Source organism: Temnothorax nylanderi, unplaced genomic scaffold, assembly GCF_030848795.1.
Source record: "Temnothorax nylanderi isolate EJ_2023f unplaced genomic scaffold, tnyl_v1.0 TNYL_tig0319_pilon, whole genome shotgun sequence".
Taxonomy (NCBI): domain Eukaryota; kingdom Metazoa; phylum Arthropoda; class Insecta; order Hymenoptera; family Formicidae; genus Temnothorax; species Temnothorax nylanderi.
The window spans coordinates 84919-105206 of NW_027249381.1; the positions used below are offsets into that span (position 1 = coordinate 84919).

The window sequence follows — 20288 nt, forward strand, 5'->3', positions numbered from 1 at the left end:
GCTTGTGACAACGTGCCCCGGTCACGGGGCACGTTGTCACATCAAATGTAATTGCATGCAAAATGTTATCCAAACTGTATTCAACGTAAATATCAATATATTATAGTGCGCTGCAATGTAAAAAAGTAAAATCCTTCACAGAAACATTTATTTTAATTCAAAAAAGTACAAAATTTTCGTCTTAATCTAAATACAAGAATTCCACTCGAATGCGCAACTTATTGATACACATTTTATAGGCGCGCTGGCGAACATAACGAAATATCGATGAGTAACGACCCTAGAGATAATAAATCCAATCGATAAAGAAGTCGGTAAAGAAGAGCAAGCTAAACACAATAGAGGGTTAGAGTGATATCAAAATTGTATGTAACAACGTGCCCCGGGGGCATTTTTTTACTCCAAACAGCCTCATGGTCGACACGTTTGAGATATTCATAAGGTTAGGTATTGCACGCGGTAGGTAAAAGTACATACTTTAAGATAATATAAAGGTCTATTCTGAAAAAACATAAGCTTCATGTCCAGTACGTTGAATATTAGACAATAAAATTTTACTTACGGTCGCAAAAAACTTTCAAGTTGATTTTACGTCAACACAGCTGGAGCAATCTCAACACTGTAAACATACCAAAGATGGGCATACACTAACACGTTTTGGGAATAACGGGTGTAGTCCTCTGATTATTAGTTTTTTAAATAAAGCCGATGTGACAACGTGCCCCGTGTGACAACGTGCCCCGGTCTACCCTAATAGAATATTACATAAAATAGAATATAAAATATATGAAGAATATACAACAAAATATAATAAAATATAAAATAATACCAAACTAAAAATTAAATTCTTAATAAATAATAATAATAAAATAGTAATAAATAATAAGTGAAACAGGACCGATATGATATACTATCACTTAGGAAAAAAGCCACATGGAAATATTATTATTAGGTCAGATCCAATCCAGACCGTAAGTGATATTTTTTTCATATTGTATCATATTCGTCCTGTTTCACTTATTGGTTATATACGTCGTCTGAAAAAGACGTTCTTCCTATTATTAACCGGTTAATAAATATCACATTAATAAATATCATAGGTATGCCTCAGTGATCGAATTGGTAAAGACGGAATATAGGCAGGTCCAGGTTCAAATCCTTGCTGAAGTAATATTTTTCGCAATAAATTCTTTATAGTAATTTAATAAGAATGTTTATTAGCATCAAAAGTTAAATCGATTATCGATTTAAGTATATGGATTGACTGTTCCAGCAAAGAGATGTGTTTTAAAGACCGACAAAAAATCGGCGCGTAGTTTGCTGAGTTTGAAAAAAAGTATACAAAAGTCACACAGAAATATTATTATTATTAGACTACCAAGCTCCAGCCTTAACCAAAATAATAATAGTATCAGGGTCATTTCGTCAAAAAGTATCCATCATAAGCATGATGGTATCTAATGCCAAGATGACATTATATCCTATTTTTTTCGAATACAGTTTTCCATATCAAGCGAGAAGACTTTGATAGGAAGAAAAAAAAAAGAAAGCGAAGAGAAAGAACAACAAGCAGGGGATAAGGAAGTCGTCCAATTATGACGGAGGAGTATCGGTGGCGGTAGTTCGGCCATTCTCGTCCTTACGAGAGGGAGGGATTGTGGAGGGGTTATTGCTCTCCGCTCGCCGTTACCTTCCGTCTCCGAACGAACGGCTAAGAGAAGAGTGGTGGAGGGGGAAGGAGAGGCGACTACTTAAAGTTGGCGGAAAGTTTGGTTCGGCAGCAAAGTTAACTGAGTTAAGTTCTCCGCTCCTAAAGCGAAACTTCGCTGTTTCTCTCTAACGCCCCTTTCTCCTCCTCCTTCTCGCTGTGCCGGCACAACTCCTCTCGCCTCACCATTCCCCTCCTTTTCTCTCCATGAACGACGAGCGGTTTCTCCTCGACATTCCGGCTTGTCCAAAGGAGTGAATAGTGTGTTTTGGGATGAATAGTGTGTTTTACTGTTTCTTCTTCGTGTCCACACGACTTCCGGTGGTATCTTACGTAAGAGAAAGGAAAGAGATCAGAATACACGGCGTCCCAATTGTCACAAGCGACGATCAGCATGATCTCAAGCATACATGAACAAAAATATCGTGAAAAACTATTCGCGATATTTTAAATACATTGAAAATCATATGTGACACATTAATTATTATCGACGCTATTAAAATAGTTTGCGAGAGTCTATTCATTTTTTATTTTTTTTTACAAAAGAACGGTAATTTAAGACATCTAAGAGATTAATTATGCGGATTTAAAGTAACAAAAATTAAGTGCGTAGGATTAACTATAAAATTAATTAACACAATAACTAAAAATTGTAATTATATCTAACGAAAGATTCTATCTCTCCGATGAAGATTAGAAAAATCATAGCATAAGCGAAGTAACGGCCTAACGTAGATCATTGTAGATTTGTTGAACTCCGCAAATGCAGTTCGTCGGCCTTGAAGCTGCACTTTTCTTGCTGCTCTTTTGCAAGCATCGACACATATGCGACGCACATGGCGAGACGCAAACTCTTCTTCCTCTCTCTTCTTCTCCTCCTCCCTCTCACGCTCGCAGGAAGCAAACGAGCTCACAGATCGATGTAGATACATAGGCCAGTAAAATTAGCTCGAAAAACACCGAATATCTACAAAACGGATTGACAAGCCAATTTTTTGAGGGTGAGTAGAGGGTCATAGGAGATGCCCAAATTTACAAAGTTCAAACAAAATTTCCCTGTGCGTCGGCGGCCATCTTGAAAATAGGGGTAAATATTTAAAGTTTGAATATCTCGGCTCCTATTGGTCGAATTTTTTTCTTTTTTTTTTAGTTTTGTAGGGAAAAATATTTGCTACAACTTTTGTTTGAAAAAATTTTTAATAGCTGTCAAGGAAAAAAAGTTGCAACCAAAAAAGTGCCGTCAATTAGGGGTTGAACATTTTTATTGACACTTATATCGCCCCCTGTTAGTTTGATCAAAAAAATGTTCAAATAAAACTTGTAGAGGATTCAATTCTCTACAATTTTCGTATATATTTTTTTGCGGTGACTCAAAAAACAACAGAGATAGAGAGCGCCAAAGTTGAGAGTGTCTAGTAAATGCTCTTTTTCGTGAGGAAAATTCGCGGTTTTATTGTGAATTGTCGTACCTATATTATAAAACTCTTTTCTGCACCACCACTGAGGTAGAGTTTCAGGCGCATTTTTTTTTACGTGGTATCTCCAGTAGATATAATTCACGGATCCGAGAAAGTGCCTTTCATTCTATACATATATTGTGAAAATAATTTATGCAATTCTTTGCTTTTTTGTCGCTGAGCATGGCATATTTCTTTCATCAATATCATCGTCATTGATATCACGACTTTCTTCGGTGACGACTTCCTCACTTTCGGAATCGTTGAAGTCAACCGGGGGAAATTCGAAGTCGTCGCAGTCGTCGTCTTCAAGTACTTGCTGCAACTGTACAATGTTTGTACATGATTCCCCGCTGCAATGTTCGCATATATTACCGAACATTTAAGCCCAGCTTTGCGACAACCACATTTTTTTTTACATTTGCACGATATTGATCTGAGTACCGCAGGAGGCGCTGGATCCTGGGTGGTCATGATTGGTTCTAGTCCTAGTCGAGTTCGTTGCCAGCCCCATTCCTCTAGATCCTGGTAGATGTTAAGCCAGGTTTGCACTTGATGGTATGCGCGGAATGTATGCTGCCGTGCAGCCGCTGCGGTAGGAGGCAAGGAGGAAAGGTTGAATTTTGTTTTTGTCACTGATTTAACGAATTGCTTATGTCGTAGGGAATTAAGCGACACTTCTTCGGTCCCACCAAACAACATACAAAATATTTTTTCTCCTGCTGCTGTCAAGACGTCGATATCGAGTTTCGTTTTCTTAAACATGTAAAGAACTTCTCGGAGTCCATCGTTTTTCTCGAGAATGTTGATTAATTTCGTTTTGCCAATATTGTAAATTGTTGAAGTAGTATCACATTTTGTGAACGCGTGAAGAAGAAAGATGTGATCGATTACAGAAACATGTTTGAAACTTTTCGCCGAGTATATAGGGCCTCCCGAGTTCTTCCTTTTCCGGTTTTACGGAAAAATACGTTAGGAGTTTCCTGTCCTAGACCAGTGAGCAGAACGAGAAGGTCAATATCTTCATCAATAATTGTGACGGAGGCGTACAAAGATGCATTTTCTATTGCAGTTTTGACAATTAGTGTGTCCGCGTTCTCGAACGCTTGTTCAACGGTAACATCGGATAACTGTAAATATTTCGTGGAATGCCGGTGGATGGTTCGAAGATTGCGATGACGACGGAGAAGATGGAGGTGATTTTGAGATCGAAACAGCACAGTTGCTCCGACGAGATGAATAGCCGCTGCAGCCATTCTCTCGTTGATGTATACTTTTCAACAGTGCACGTGCACTGTGATGTTGTTGACGTCCTCCAGCATGGGCGCATGTTCCTCGTCGCCCCTCTTAATAGCAAACGAATGTAAAGTTTGCACACCTCTTTTTTGAACGACTAATTTTGCCTTCGCTCAGCGCTTTCCCACAAATAAAACACTCGCTCATTTTCGTGAAATTTCACTCTGAAACGCTCGAAATACAGTTCACGACTGATCGAAAATAATATACAATAACACACAATAACACACACAGACACACACAAACAACACACACACACACACACACACAATAACACACTGTACAGTTCGCGGAACAGAGTTTTATATTGTAATATACGACAATTCACAATAAAACCGCGAATTTTCCCCATGAAAAAGAGCATTTACTAGACACACTCAACTTTGGCGCTCTCTATCTCTGGTGTTTTTTAAGTCACCACAAAAAAATATATACGAAAATTGTAGAGAATTGAATCCTCTACAAGTTTTATTTGAACATTTTTTTGATCAAACTAACAGGGGGCGATATAAGTGTCAATAAAAATGTTCAACCCCTAATTGACGGCACTTTTTTAGTTGTAACTTTTTTTCCTTGACAGCTTTTAAAAATTTTTTCAAACAAAAGTTGTAGAAAATATTTTTCCCTACAAAACTAAAAAAAAAAGAAAAAAATTCGACCAATAGGAGCCGAGATATTCAAACTTTAAATATTCACCCCTATTTTCAAGATGGCCGCCGACGCACAGGGAAATTTTGTTTGAACTTTGTGAATTTGGGCATCTCCTATGACCCTCTACTCACCCTAAAAAAATTGGCTTGTCAATCCGTTTTGCCATTTTTAAACCTAATTTTACTGGCCTAACACGCGAGTAGTACTCGGCAGTAAGCTCTTAGGCTAATCGACTCACTCACTGATTCATTACATGGGTTTCTCGGTCTGATACTGGTGCAAAAATTTCTCAACAAGTTATTAACCTCTTTATAAAGTTGCGCGTTTGATACTAAGAATCATATTTTGCCACTTTTCGAATGTTCGTTGATAGATGTATAACTCCTCTTAATTTCGCATTGAACATATAAAATTATAAATAAATCAAAGACATAATAACAACACAATTAATTTATTAGATTACAAATACGATTGATTAAAAATAATAAATAATAAATAATAATATACTACACGTATTTCTATAAGTAAATAAAGTAGAAAATAATTTTAGATTTTTTATTTTCTCTATAAAGTGTTAAACGTAAACACTATTTATTACAATAGGGGTATACAAATAAGTTAAAGTTTAACGGTTTGACAGGTTATGTCGGGTTAAAGTCGAGTAAAAAGTTAATTAATTAACTTTGGGCGCGCTACTCTCTAAGGTTAAGCAAAATACACAAGTGACTCATTAACCTATCACATTAATCTTTGGGTTAAAAGTTTAAAAATTAACTTTTTACCCGACTTTAACCCGATATAACCTGTCAAACCGTTAAACTCTAACTTATTTGAATACCCCTAATACCTAGATTTTTTAAAAACTTAACTTACTTCGAGAAAGTGCCATTTGTCTACCGATGGTATATACAATTTTTAATAAATTTAGTATTTTCTCTACGGTTTATTCACTATATTATCAATAAAAATATTAATAAAAAATTATTATACAATAAAAAAATATATGTGTAATTACCACCGTAAAAATAATAGATGTGATAGTATAACAAATAGGATATGATTACAGAGTCAACGACACATATTAATCACGTTTCCATATTATATATATAGGATGTTATATAATCAGTAAAATTTACATTTTTTGGATGCAGAGAATACAGAACCGCAAATTGTTACGGAAATTAAATTTTACAACATTCGTATTCCTGGTCATATTAGAATGACGTAATTGCAGATAGACAGATACAGTCCTTTCTTCGCATAAAGTTGCTATTTTATTAAGCTTGTGTAATTCTTGCGATTTGTTTTGGCGAATGATCTCGTTGCCACGACAGTCTTCGACAGTAAGCTAATATTATCGCACACAAAAATGCTTGCGCATCAAATACGTTGCAAACATCTTCTATTGACAGTGCTCTGTCATGATAATTTTTCGCGGATATAACGAAAATTAATTAGATAAGAAAAATATTTAAAAAAATATTTTAAAAAATTAATGAATATTATATAGACAAATTATTTAAGTATGATGTAAACAGTGTATGAGTAATAGGAATAATACAAAAGTCATACAGTCATACAAAAGTCATACAATAATACAAAGTCAAAAGTGAATTATGGAAAATCGGTAATATACGTCGAAAAATACCCACTGAGACCGAAGGTAATTAGCACTCAACCGGGTCATGTGTTTTCCACGAGACCAATGAGATATTAAAAAAGTAAAAAACATAAAAAGAATGGATAAATATACAAAACGTGGTGAAGTAAATATGTATGGCGACAACAGAGATTTCGTATAATATGTGAAATTTGTTACAAAGACAAAGCAATCAAATAAAATAATTTTCTGTTTACTTATATATTTATTTATGTTATTATTTATACTTCTAATTATTTTTGTTGTTTAAGTCTCATTATTTCCATTATTTGTCATTTTGCCTTTAAAAATCCAATTATGCAAATAAAATATTAAAACGTTCTTTTATTCCGTTATTCACATTATATATATTTTTTCTTTATTTTATTACGCCTATTGTGTTACATTTTATCATTCTCCTTTCACTCTTTTCAGATGAAGCAAGAAAAGTTTCACATTGTAAGTTATCCCGATTTATAATAGGCAGTGTTACGGATCAAGTGTCATCGCACTAGCGAAGAACAATGCAGTTAATTTGCAAAGATGCACCGGCTCTCGCGCTATTTATTCGCGGAGAAAGTGCGATGAGTGTATTGGCCTTGTTAAGTTTCAAAGTTACACACACACGCACACGCACACACGCACGCGCACGCACACGCACACGCACACGCACACGCACACGCACACGCACACGCACACGCACACGCACACGCACACGCACACGCACACGCACACGCACACACACACACACACACACACACACACACACACACACACACACACACACACACACACACACACACACACACGTATATACATATATATATATATATATATATACACATATACATATATGAGATTGCATCATATAAATTTTCCCTTCCCTTTCATTCGAAAGAACCGTAAATATTACATTTGTAAATTTGCTTCAAACAAAAATTGAAGCTGTTTGAAATTAAGCATTTTAATTCAAATTCTGCTAAAAAATCAAATCCATCAAGAGATCTTTTATCTAAATGTAAAAAATGCAAAAAATGTGTGGATATAACATAAACTACTATTCACTACAGATCTTTCGAATAATTTAGAAAATAACTTCTACTTAAATGTACTTCCGAGTAATTGAAAATTAACAATAAACAACTTCTGATCAATTAAAATTTAAGAAAAGAATAAATAACAAAATCGTACATTTCAGTCAATTCCATATTTCATTTTAATAAAATTTTAATATAAAGAACTTATAGTCACAAAAATATATAATATTAAAAATTATGTAAACTTATGTAAACTTAGCGCTCAACTTACTAAAATATTAATTATTTTTAATATATCTAAATATCAATTAATTTCGATAAAGAATACAGTCGCATTTTACGAGGGTCGGTACGAAAGTAATGCCTCCTAATATTTTTCTTTTGAATCTGGCGCCTAGAAAATTTTGCGGTTTAATGAGTTGTTATTTGATTGCGTTATGTTGAGTGGTATTGTGATCATTTACGTGAGTGTGTCACACGAACAGTTCGAACTTGTGTGTGTTTCAGATGTGCGTAACAGACAAGGACGGTAAGTGGTTGATTTTCTTACCGTGAAAGAAGTGAGTTCCAATGGCTGCGTTCAGCGGAGAAAGCAGCTCAATGATTCTTTATTACGATTGGTTTCTACACTTGAATCCAGGGAAGAATTAAGAGGGCAAGGTCCAATCATTTTAAACAATTACTAATCGTTCGCTGAGTTGCTTTTTCCATTGAAATTTATTCGCGTCTCAGAAATGTTTATGATAACACCATTTATGAAATACGAATGGATTTCAATAGAACTCATTTCTTCCACGGTAAAAAATTCAACCACCGCCCTTGTCTGTTACGCACATCTGAAATACACACCAGTTCGAATGACACCATGCTCGTGTGACACACTAGTAAATGATTACAATACCACTCAACATAACACAACTAGAGACTTCAAGTAATAACTCATTGAAACGTAAAATTTTCTATGCCAGATTCGAAAGAAAAATATTAGGAGGCATTACTTTCGTACCGACTCTCGTATTTATAATTATTTATAGTAGTAACAATAATATAATTTATTGTTCAAAAAATGCTCTGTAAAAAATGCAACGTGTTAAAGCACTATCACGAAAATATGTAACAAATCGTGATTTTTTAAAATATTTTTGCTGATGAAAAGCTATGTCCAAATTGGCTGAAGAAGCTATAACAAAAAGAACATTCCCTTTACAAATCTTTAAATTACGTTTAAACACAATTGCAATACTAAAGAATCACAATAAGGGAGAATATCTTATAAAAAAAACATACGATAAATTTTGGAATATTTTAGATTACTCTAATCTTCGAATATATTCAAAAGAATTATATCGCAAAGAATTCTAGCAAGAAGAAGAGATAATTCAATTTTATCACTCATATTTTTATTTTTTAGTATGTTATATGTATGTTATTAGAATTGTATTGTATTTTATTTATTATATTAATCTGTCTAAATGATTGATATTGATCTTTGATGTATTAAAAAATGTTGAAAAAAAATGATTAAAATACCCTTTTTAACGATTTTCAGAATGTGTCTGAATATTAATAAGAGAATTTGTTACTTAGAAACTTTCTACTTCTTTTCGTGAGACCGTTGTTCCTGGAAAACATACTGAGGATTACTAAAAAGATGATTTTTCTAAGGTCATAATTAGTACATTTAATTAAACAGACCTTTAGTGACATAAAATTCATTTCTTCTGCCAGACGACCTGCGAATATGCCATTTTCTTATTCTTTTCTTATACTTTCTTCTCTCTCAACATTTGGTAATTTTCTGACACCCTGTACATACAATACATCCATGAGGCACGCGTGCGCGCGCACACATAGCCGCGGCGGGTTAGCACAAGTGCGTAAAGCGCGCAAGCGGCTGGCCTGAGTAGTTTCACGGAGAGTTTCCTCCTGGTCTCGCAGTGTGCCGAGAGATACGGCATCTTGACTCCTAGTAGAGTAGCAGCGCCGTCGAAAGAGCGAAGCAAGAGAGAGAGACAGAATGGGAGAGTGAGGGAAGGGAAGGAAGAGTGTGGCACAAGCAATGGCCGCGAGACCCGATCGATGTCTCGGCAACTTCCCCCTTCCACCGTTCAACGCGACACGTCCCTCCTCCGTGCCATCGCCATCACAACTCGCCTCATCCCGCTCTCGTCAGCGTCTCTACCCCCGCCGGTCCCGCCGCGACTTCACCGAGCATTACCTTCTCCCCTTCCCTTTTCGCCGAACTAAATCCCAGATAGCCGCTTGCTCGCTCGCTCGCCTCTTCGAGTCTGTTTACAATAGCGATGCGCTACTCCCATTATCCTCGGTGTACTTCACCTTCGGATCGACTGCATCGCAGTAGTGACAGCAGCGACGACGATGACAACGGCGACAGTAACAACGATGACGATTACGAGAAGAGGATCCGTGGCAACATTTCTAAGCTGATTCAAGACCTGCGATTATTACACACCAAGAATTCTTGACTCTTCTCTCCTCTTACTACAGCCGTATATCACAAAATTTTTATTTCAGCTTTTCTGTGATATATGTTTCTTCTTGTTTTACGAGGACGGAGGTTATACGGTGCGCTATAGAGAACTTAAAATTTCTCGATGTGATTTCATTGCTAAATAAAAGATACTTTGATTGATCAAAAATAGATCTTAGGCAGAAAGATCTCTAGAGAAGTGATAAAAGTAAGATGTTATGTTGATATTACATTAATAAAAATATATCTAAGAGAGTTTATGAAATATATGATAAGAATAAAGCTTATGAAGTTCGTGGAGCGTTATTTGCTTTAATTCCTATATTACGGTAGTTTTTGTGCGAGAATCTCTAATGAAACAATAAGGAATTTAAGACCGCGTTAGGTTTTAGGTTCATAGAGTGTGATATTCTGTACTTTGTGCCATTATTTGGTTTTCTTTGTAAAGGACTCGTCATTTATCTTTGTCGTCACGTTTTACGGAGAAAACTATGAGATGCAATACGATAAAATTACAACATGGTTCTACCGTATTACCTTCATGAGATGCATAAAGATATTCTGATACTGATATTAGATTTGTCATAGATTATTAAATTGATTGAACATAAGTATTGCAAGAGAGGCGAACTTGTCAAATTTTATCTTTCCAAGATTAATATAGGATGATTCAGAAATACTTGTACAAACTTTGAGAATGAGTTTTCCACATATAAACAATAAGGAAAAATGTCAAACAAAGTAGACAAAATAAAGCGTAACTAACTTTTATTTCCAAAAATATTGTTTCTAGAGAAAAATGTTTCAAACAAAAGTTATTTGGTTTAAAGGGAAACACATGATTCCGATGTGAGTCATGTGATAGATGTCATCGTTTGCAAGAAATTTTAAAGACGACTCATTTCAATTGAAACTTGATTTTTTCCTTGAGATAAAAGTTGTAGATCTCGTCGAGACGTTTTCAAAGCATTATAATAAAGCTCTCTTCCGTTAAGAATTTCTTGAGATATTTTATATTTTGTTATAGTATTTTTAATACGCAATATGAAATATCTCGTGAAGTATTCACTTTTCGATGACTTTACCTTCATACTTTTATACGTAGAATAATAAAAGAAATCGATTGTTGTAAAAAAAAAGCAGAAAAATCCTCTTCTAATTATTTTAAAAAATTCGATTGCATTTTATAGACGCATTCAATTTTGCAAAATTGCAAAGATAAAAATTAATATTTTTATTCGTTTCCTTTCATTATTCTACGTATAAAAGTATGAAGGTAAAGTCATAGAAAAGTGAATACTTCACGAGTTATTTCATATTTTATATTAAAAATATTATAACAAAATAGTAAATATCTCAGAAAATTCTTAACGAAAGAGAGCTTTATTATAGTGCTTTGAAAACGTCTCGACGAGATCTTCAACTTTTATCTCAAGGAAAAAATCAAGTTCCATTTAAGAAATTAGTCGCCTTTAAAATTTCTTGAAAAGGACGACTTGACTCGCATCGGAACCATGTGTCCCCCTTCAAACCGAACAACTTTTGTTTAAAATATTTTTCTGATATTTTTGGAGATAAAAATTTGTCATGCTTTATTTTGTCCACCCTGTATACATATGTTCGGAAATGACAGATCCGATGACAGTTGCGGATGGTTTCGCAGGCATCTATGCATTGATGAAACGTCTTCTCATTTGTAATTTCAGTTGCATAAACTAGGGGTTTTAAGTGTCCCCACAGAAACAAAAATCTAATAAATTTAGATCAAGGAAACATGCAGATCTGAAATATAATCTTTCGATTATAACTCATAAACCAGGCATTTCCGGACCTATGTGTATACGACTTTTGTTTCTTGTTTAAGTGTGGAGAACTCCTAAAATTTGTATAAGTATTTTTGAATCACCCTTATAATAATTAATCATTACATAAAATATGGTTCGACGACATTCAAAATAATAACCAAAATAAGAAATATAAAATTGCAAAAAAAGCAATCGGGACACGAATCCGTTGAAAGATATAGTAAATTAATATTCGAATATTTTTAGATATCACAGTTCCAAAATTAATAATAAATTATGGAAGAAATAAATTTGTAGGAAATAGATCATAAGAGAGTATTACGCTATAAATGCTATAGCGTGTGATTTCTGTATTCTCCGCGGCCACTATTTAGCTTTCTTCGTGTGACAACCCGTGAACAAGGACGCATGGCGTCGTCATTCTTCGTTGCTTCGTGAGGGAGATTATGCAAATTATATAGAACGACTCTGTGTATAAGTATAATGAACACGTATATATACTTATACGAAGAGTAACAGAATTTAAAAAGAAATCATTGAATTCGAAATTTTGAATGGAGAAATCTAATTTGTCGATATTTCGTGATCGACTGCTAATTCAAACTTTAAAACTTGCACAATTACAGAATTTTCACGGTAGTGAGGCTTTACTATAACTCTGACTGAGAAACCACTATTATGTTCTCGGAAAATACCGGCTTGAAAAACAAATATATTAGAAAAGAGTAAAAATAATGAAATTTGCATATATAATTATTAAAAATTTTCAAATAAAAATCTATATAAAAATCTTACATAAAGAAATTGTATACATAAGCAGAAGATAATTCATTATAAAAAACTAAAGTGTTGTATCTGATAAATTAAAAAAAAAATTTTGCTCTTATCAATCAAAAAATTTCAACTACTTCACAGATAACGATCATTTAGTTCTTATGGTTTTCTGACTTCCAAATTTGGAAACATACTTTTGGTACGATGGAGAACGTGAGCAACTTAATTTTTGTATAATGCTGAGGATGGCTCGATGTGGAGCCGAAACATACGGAACATTTGTAATTTTTTAAAATTTAAAATAAATCAGGATTCTGATATTACGCACTGATAACACTCTCATTGCCAAAATCACGTTTGTTTAAAATATTCTCGTTCTATAAAAGATTCAAAAAAAGATAAAAATATATTAGAAAAATAAAAGATATATGAGTATCAAAATATATGTAGATGACTTTTTTCTGTGATGAGAGAGAACATTGTTGCGTCATTCTCAACATGAGAATCGCATTACACGGTAAATTCATTGGTTCTAAAATACATGTTAATAACATGCTCCGTCAATTATTTTTGCGTGACACGAGATTATTTATGCGTAGAAGACAGTGAACTTTGTCGGACTTTCAACTGCTATTTATCCATTCAATTCTGTTACCTTAATGAACGATTCACTATCAGATATGTTCTTATTACATGAATTTAAATTGCTTCCAAAAATATCGAAATGTAAAAACAATAATTCCTATTTATTTTATTTAGTTTTATTTTCTCACAATTTCTAATATTCTTAAATTCTTATAAACTTATTTTACATTTATTTTTTAACAATGATTCAAAATTGTGGTCAGAAATAGTTACGAGATATATATTAATTTCAATATTGTAACTTTTCAGAGTGACCCTCCTTGCTAAAAAAAAACTCACATGAGTGACGCGAAGGCGGACATTTATTCTGTCTCTTCTTTCACTCGGCCACGCAGAAGTAGCGCTGCTACAATCGATTTTCCATAATCCCGATTGCGCGTGGACGATTACGCTTCTGTTTTCCCTCTCTACCTTTCTCTCCTTTTCCCTCCTTTCCCTCTGCTAATTAATAACACTGGGATATCACTTTTTCTTTGCAAAACTTTAAGAAAACTTCGCAACTTTCTCGCATTTTTAAAGAAATTAAAAATTAATAATTTGCAATATTATTTATCTACACTTTATACTTTATACTCATAAAATCCATTTATCTTCATAGAAAATCTCATACCGTCTTCTAAGTTGTAATAAGTACTCAATATGGCCACTATTTTGCTACCATATAAAAATCAATTCGTCTCTAAAGAGTCTATCATATATCTTGTAACATTGCAATGCGTAATATTCCTTACAATTACAATTCCATATCTCTTCTTGATTTTCAAATGAGATAGCGTAAACTATTCCATTAAAATAAAAATCTAATCGATGAAATTTAATCATTATATCAATAAGTACTGATCATAAAGATTTAAGCAGATAATAAGTAGATAACACTTCTACATGACTAACAGGAAAGATTCTCTTCTAAACGTTATTAAAATGAAAAGCCTGAGACGCATCTTGAACTACAAATTATCTAAGATAATTTAAATGAGGGGAAAGCACTTGTTGTTTTAGATTTTTCTGAAAACTACAAATATGTAGTTCAAGATGCGTCTCAGGCTTTTCATTTTAATAACGACCAATGTACAGTTTTCCCTGTCGTTTATTACTACAAAAAAAATCAAAAAGTTGAGCATAAAAGTCTTGTATTTTTGTCAGATAGTACGCGCCATGATACAGCTGCTGTATATACTATCCAAAAAATGTTGATTCCTCACATAAAAAAGAGCTTCGACGTAAAGAAAATTATATACTTCAGTGATGGAGCAAAGCAACATTTTAAAAATAAATTCCAGATGATAAACTTAATTCACCATCAAGATGATTTTAATGTTAGCGCTGAATGGCATGTTCATGCGACAGCTCACGGCAAAGGTGCTTCGGATGGAATTGGTGCTTTATTTAAAAGAGAAGCTGCGAGAATTAGTCTCATATGTAAGCCAGCTGATGCAATATTAACTCCAAATAAACTTGTTGAATGAGGGCAGAATTATTTTGAAAATATAACGACATTATTTTATAGTCGCAAAGAACACGACAAAATTGAAAAGTTCTTGAGAAAAAGATTTGACAAGGCTCCAGCTGTACCAGGGATATTAAAACATCACTGCTTTATCTCAAACAGTAATAAGGAACTACTTATAAAAAGGTATTCTAATGCTTCTGCAGGATCAACACTTGTCTACAATGTATAATTTGTTTTAAACAAATCACTCGCCATATTATATCCATCATTTTGAATGTTTAAAATTCAACTTTGGATTCATAATCAGCGACTCCAAAAATCCCCGAGCAACGAGTTTCAAGCGAATTCGTTCGTTTTTAAAAAAATTCATCCGCCATATTGGATCCGCCATTTTGAATTTTTAAAATCAGACTTCGGATTCATAATCAGTGACCCCAAAAACCCCCAAATAACAAGTTTCAATCAAATCCGCCCGTTTAAAAAATTTTGATTATGTCCGCCATTTGGGGTCCGCCATTTTGAATTTTAAAAATTTGATGTCAAATTCGTATTTAACGACCCAAAAAACCCCCGAGTAAAAATTTTCAAGCGTATTCGGTTACTTTTTTGTTGCTTCCTCATAGAGGAAGCTTTGTTTTCGTGAATTTCGTATATGAACCTTTGATTGCGTATAAAGTTGGGTCTAGTCAACCAAATTTAAGTGAATTATATATGAAATAGGGGTAGAAAACCAAAGAAAAAATTGTTTTTTTTTTAGTTTTTGATGCCAATATGTTCAGAGTGTTCTAAAATGTCGAAATATCGCGTTATTTTTTTAATTGTCCGCCATATTGGATCCGCCATTTGCAATTTCAAAAGGTGCCACTTTGCATTTACAAGTAGACATAATAACCTACATTTTAAGCCTAAGTGGAACCTTTTCGGTTGAAACCATTTTTGGACAGAGAGGGTCTTCCTGTGACGTAGAATGCCCCATATATATATATATATATATATATATATATGGGACAATCCACGTCACTTTTACCCCCCATCTGTCCAAAATTGGTATGGACGGATTTTAATGACTAAGGGCGGAAAATGTTCGTCTTGAAAAGAGCTTTCGAAAGGCGTGTGGCATATATGCGCAATTCAACATGGCGTCATAGTTATGGCTGCTTAAAGGGATAAATTCAAAATTTCAGATCCAACATGGGCAGATAAAACGGTGAAAAGTAACTAAATTCACGTGAAACTCAGTATTTGGGGGATTTTGGGGTCGCTGATTACGAATCTGAACGTAAAATTGTGAAATTCAAAATGGCGGATGCAAATATGAGAAACGGACGAAAATTCCAGTAAATGATCTGAAAACTCTTACTGGAGGGTTTTTTGGGTCGCTGATCACGAATTTGTAGCTAATTTGTTAAAAAACAACAGAAAAACCGTGTTAATTGAAATTCTACCCTTAGCGTTACCCAGAGATGACGGCGTGGACGTGGTAGAAATTCATCTCCTAGAGTAGAATTTTAATTAACACGGTTTTTCTGTTGTTTTTTAACAAATTAGCTACAAATTCGTGATCAGCGACCCAAAAAACCCTCCAGTAAGAGTTTTCAGATCATTTACTGGAATTTTCGTCCGTTTCTCATATTTGCATCCGCCATTTTGAATTTCACAATTTTACGTTCAGATTCGTAATCAGCGACCCCAAAATCCCCCAAATACTGAGTTTCACATGAATTTAGTTACTTTTCACCGTTTTATCTGCCCATGTTGGATCTGAAATTTTGAATTTATCCCTTTAAGCAGCCATAACTATGACGCCATATTGAATTGCGCATATATGCCACACGCCTTTCGAAAGCTCTTTTCAAGACGAACATTTTCCGCCCTTAGTCATTAAAATCCGTCCATACCAATTTTGGACAGATAGGGGGTAAAAGTGACGTGATTGTCCCATATATATATATGAAAGTCGTTATTATTTTTTTTCACAAATACTGAAGAATATAATAAAATTAGAAATAGACCGATATCAAAAAATTTGCGGAAGTTAGAGCAACCACAAACATTTCTACAAAAAGTACAAATTTTCTTAAAAAAGAACCGTTTTAACAAACATTGTCAAATTCAATCCCAACCTCACTTACGCATGATACTCGAAATAAATAGGTGTGTATGTATGTTTGCTTTTATATCTCAAAAAGTATTGAACCGATTTTGATCTATTGGCGTTAAATATAAATATATGCTATCATCTATTTGCGTGTCTTATTACATATGTCCTCCGGGGCGAAGCCCGGGTAACCAGCTAGTAATTAATAAATATTTTAGGCAATATCTTCAATAACTACTATCTTTTAAAATATACATTTTCGCTACTATGTTTATAATTTTTTTAATTATTTCAATTTCCGACAAAGAATATGGCACCAATAATCGAACACTCGGTATACAAAAGCCGTTCGAATATAGCCGCGTGGAAACGCTGGCCCATCGGATTGAGAGGCGGCACGGGGAAAGGAAGAAAACATATCGGTGGGCAGGGAGAAACGCTCGAACGTTGTAACAAGTGCCCCCACCTCTTCTTCACCATCTAGCCGGCTTGTCTCGGCACCATGTCTCTCTTTCTCTTTTTCTCCTCCAATCCCCGCCATTCTTTCTCTTTCTATATCTTATAACATTTCCTGTTCTCCACACTCCTCTCCTTTACCACGATACTTAGTCTCTTTTACGTAAGCTAGCAAACTGACCTGACCCAACTATTCGACCATACTACTATACTATGACGCGATTCTAACCTTCTCTTCTTTCTCCTCCACCTTCACCTCTACTTACATCTTTTCACAATCGTCAGTACTCTTATCATTCGTTCATGTTTGCATTTACGTGCCAAAGAGTTTTCGACGACTTTCACCACCGATTTTCAATTCAATTTCAATAAGCAACAGCCTGTCTACCAATCAATAAGCATCGTAATTTAAAAAAAAATCACTAAATGAGCACTTTTCTACACACGCATCTATATACAGTGATTTTTTCCATTCTTTCATAAAATAAAATATTTGAACTAGGTATACTATTAGATATAAAAAAGAAAAGAGGCGCTTCTTAAGTATTAAAAAGAAAAACTGCTCAAACAGACATGCTCTCGATTGAAGATAAAGAGCGTAAAATAACTTTGTTGTCTTCATCATGGTATATATCACAGTTACAATATATATCAGTATATATACGATGCACTTGATTACTTATTGTTAGCTATTAATTGAATAAATGTTTATTGTATCATTACTTAGTATTACCTATTTTGTTATTGAATTTGGCGAGAATCGGTGAAGGGATTACCGATTTCTGCTTAAAAAGTGTATAAGATGTAATTTTATATAGAGTATCATTAAAGGAAGATTGTTTTGAATTTTGCAAGGATCGGTGAAAGGGTTACCAATTTCTGCTTAAAAAATGTGTAAGTTATTTGATGGATAGAATATCACTTAAGGAAGGTATTGGAATTTGGCGAGGATCGGTGAAGGAGTTACCGATTTTTGCTTAAAAAGTTACATGTATAAGTTATACATGTAATTTTATATAGAGTATCATTAAAAGAAGGTTGGTATTGAATTTGGCGATAATCGGTAAAAAGGTTCTTTCTTTATAAAATTTTGAATTTTTTGAGAAATGTTCGTGGTTGCTCTAACTTCCGCCAATTTTGAGATATCGGACTATTTATAATTCTATTATATTCTTCAGTCTTTTCTACCCCTATTTCATATATAATTCTTTAAGATTTGGTTGATTAGACCCAACTTTATACGCGATTAAAGGTCCATATGCGAAGTCCATATATGGACCATGTAGCCTGAACTCCTAAAGTCAACATCGATTTGACATTGCGTCGTGAGACAGGTTAGTTTTACCCTACTGATGACCAGTCATTGCGATAGTAATCCTGCTCAGTACGAGAGGAACCGCAGGTTCGGACATTTGGTTCACGCACTCGGTCGAGCGGCCGGTGGTGCGAAGCTACCATCCGTGGGATTATGCCTGAACGCCTCTAAGGCCGTATCCTCTCTAGTCAAAGGTGGCAATGATAGGTAATGTAAAACCCCACTTGTGCTACTAAGCTAACCCTCTATCAATTCATAAAAAAATTAAATTTAAAATTAAAAAAAAGTGTGCAAATTAGAAACTTGCACATTGCTTCCTCTTCATTACAGATCGCTACCATTGCTCCTATTTTATTTCGCTCATAAAGCCTCTATGAGGAAGCCAAACTAATAAATACTAATAATTATGCATCGAATAAAATACAAGCTTCCTCATAAGAGGAGCTTCTCTTCGAGCAGCCAATAGCTTTCAAAATAGAGTAGTTGCTTGCATTGCAGAAAATGGTGCTCAGTTTAAACACATCGCTTGAGCAAGCACAAACACACAGTATGTACCTACTGCATTCATCCCCGAATCGTGAGAGGCAAGGGGACTCACGCAAATCAAGCACCCCGAATCGTGAATGGCAAGGAGACTCACGTAAATCAAGCACCCCGAATCGTGAGAGGCAAGGGGACTCACGCAAATCAAGCACCCCGAATCGTGAGAGGCAAGGGGACTCACGCAAATCAAGCACCCCGAATCGTGAGAGGCAAGGGGACTCACCCAAATCAGGCACCGTAAATCGTGAAAAGCTAAGAAAATAATGAATATGCAATAAGCAGTTACACAACAATTTTTTCTTTAAGAAAATTGTGTTTTCTTTACATTAATTGATTCGTATTGTTTGCAAAAATAAAAAGTAAGGAATTTGAATTATAAATACTTAACAAAATATTATGTCACAATACTGTAACTTTCAAGCCTTATAACTCGAAAAGTACTTAATGAAAAAATACTTAATTATAGTGTTTTGGAAAGCTCTCGACATAAGCTATAAGAATATGCAATAAAAAATAGGGGGTTCCATTTAAGAAACTGAAGGTGTCCTTGACCTGACCTTAACGATGCCATCCAAGGTCAAACCAATGACACCATCTTATGTTCCCCTCAAAACCATACAATTTTTGTCTAAAACGTTTTTCTTTAAAATGCTTAGTTTTTGAAAGAAAAGGGGTGTACGGGTGGTCTCAGACACCCGGTATATACATATATATACAGGGTGTCCCATTTTAACTTGGACAGCAAAATATCTCAAAAACTAAGCTCCACATACAAAAATGTTTCAGACAAAAGTTGTATGGTTTCAAGGGGGACATAAGATGGTACCATTGGTTTGACCTTGAACAGTTTGTTGAAGGTCACGTGAAGGTGACTTTCAATTTCTTAAATGGAACGTACCTTTTCTCATTACATATTCTTGTAG

General features: G+C 34.5%; 1 protein-coding gene across 4 annotated transcripts in view; it reads right to left on the minus strand.

The window, feature by feature from the left end:
* Positions 1-20288, minus strand: part of Ctbp (C-terminal binding protein) — a 77499-nt gene that overhangs the window by 29912 nt on the left and 27299 nt on the right. The window contains exon 2 of one of the 4 annotated variants that reach the window (XM_071719992.1): positions 563-619. The exons of the other annotated variants lie outside the window; for them this stretch is intronic. The gene's annotated coding sequence lies outside the window, so the exon portion shown is untranslated. The remainder of the gene's footprint in view (positions 1-562; positions 620-20288) is intronic. 4 annotated transcript variants of the gene reach the window in all.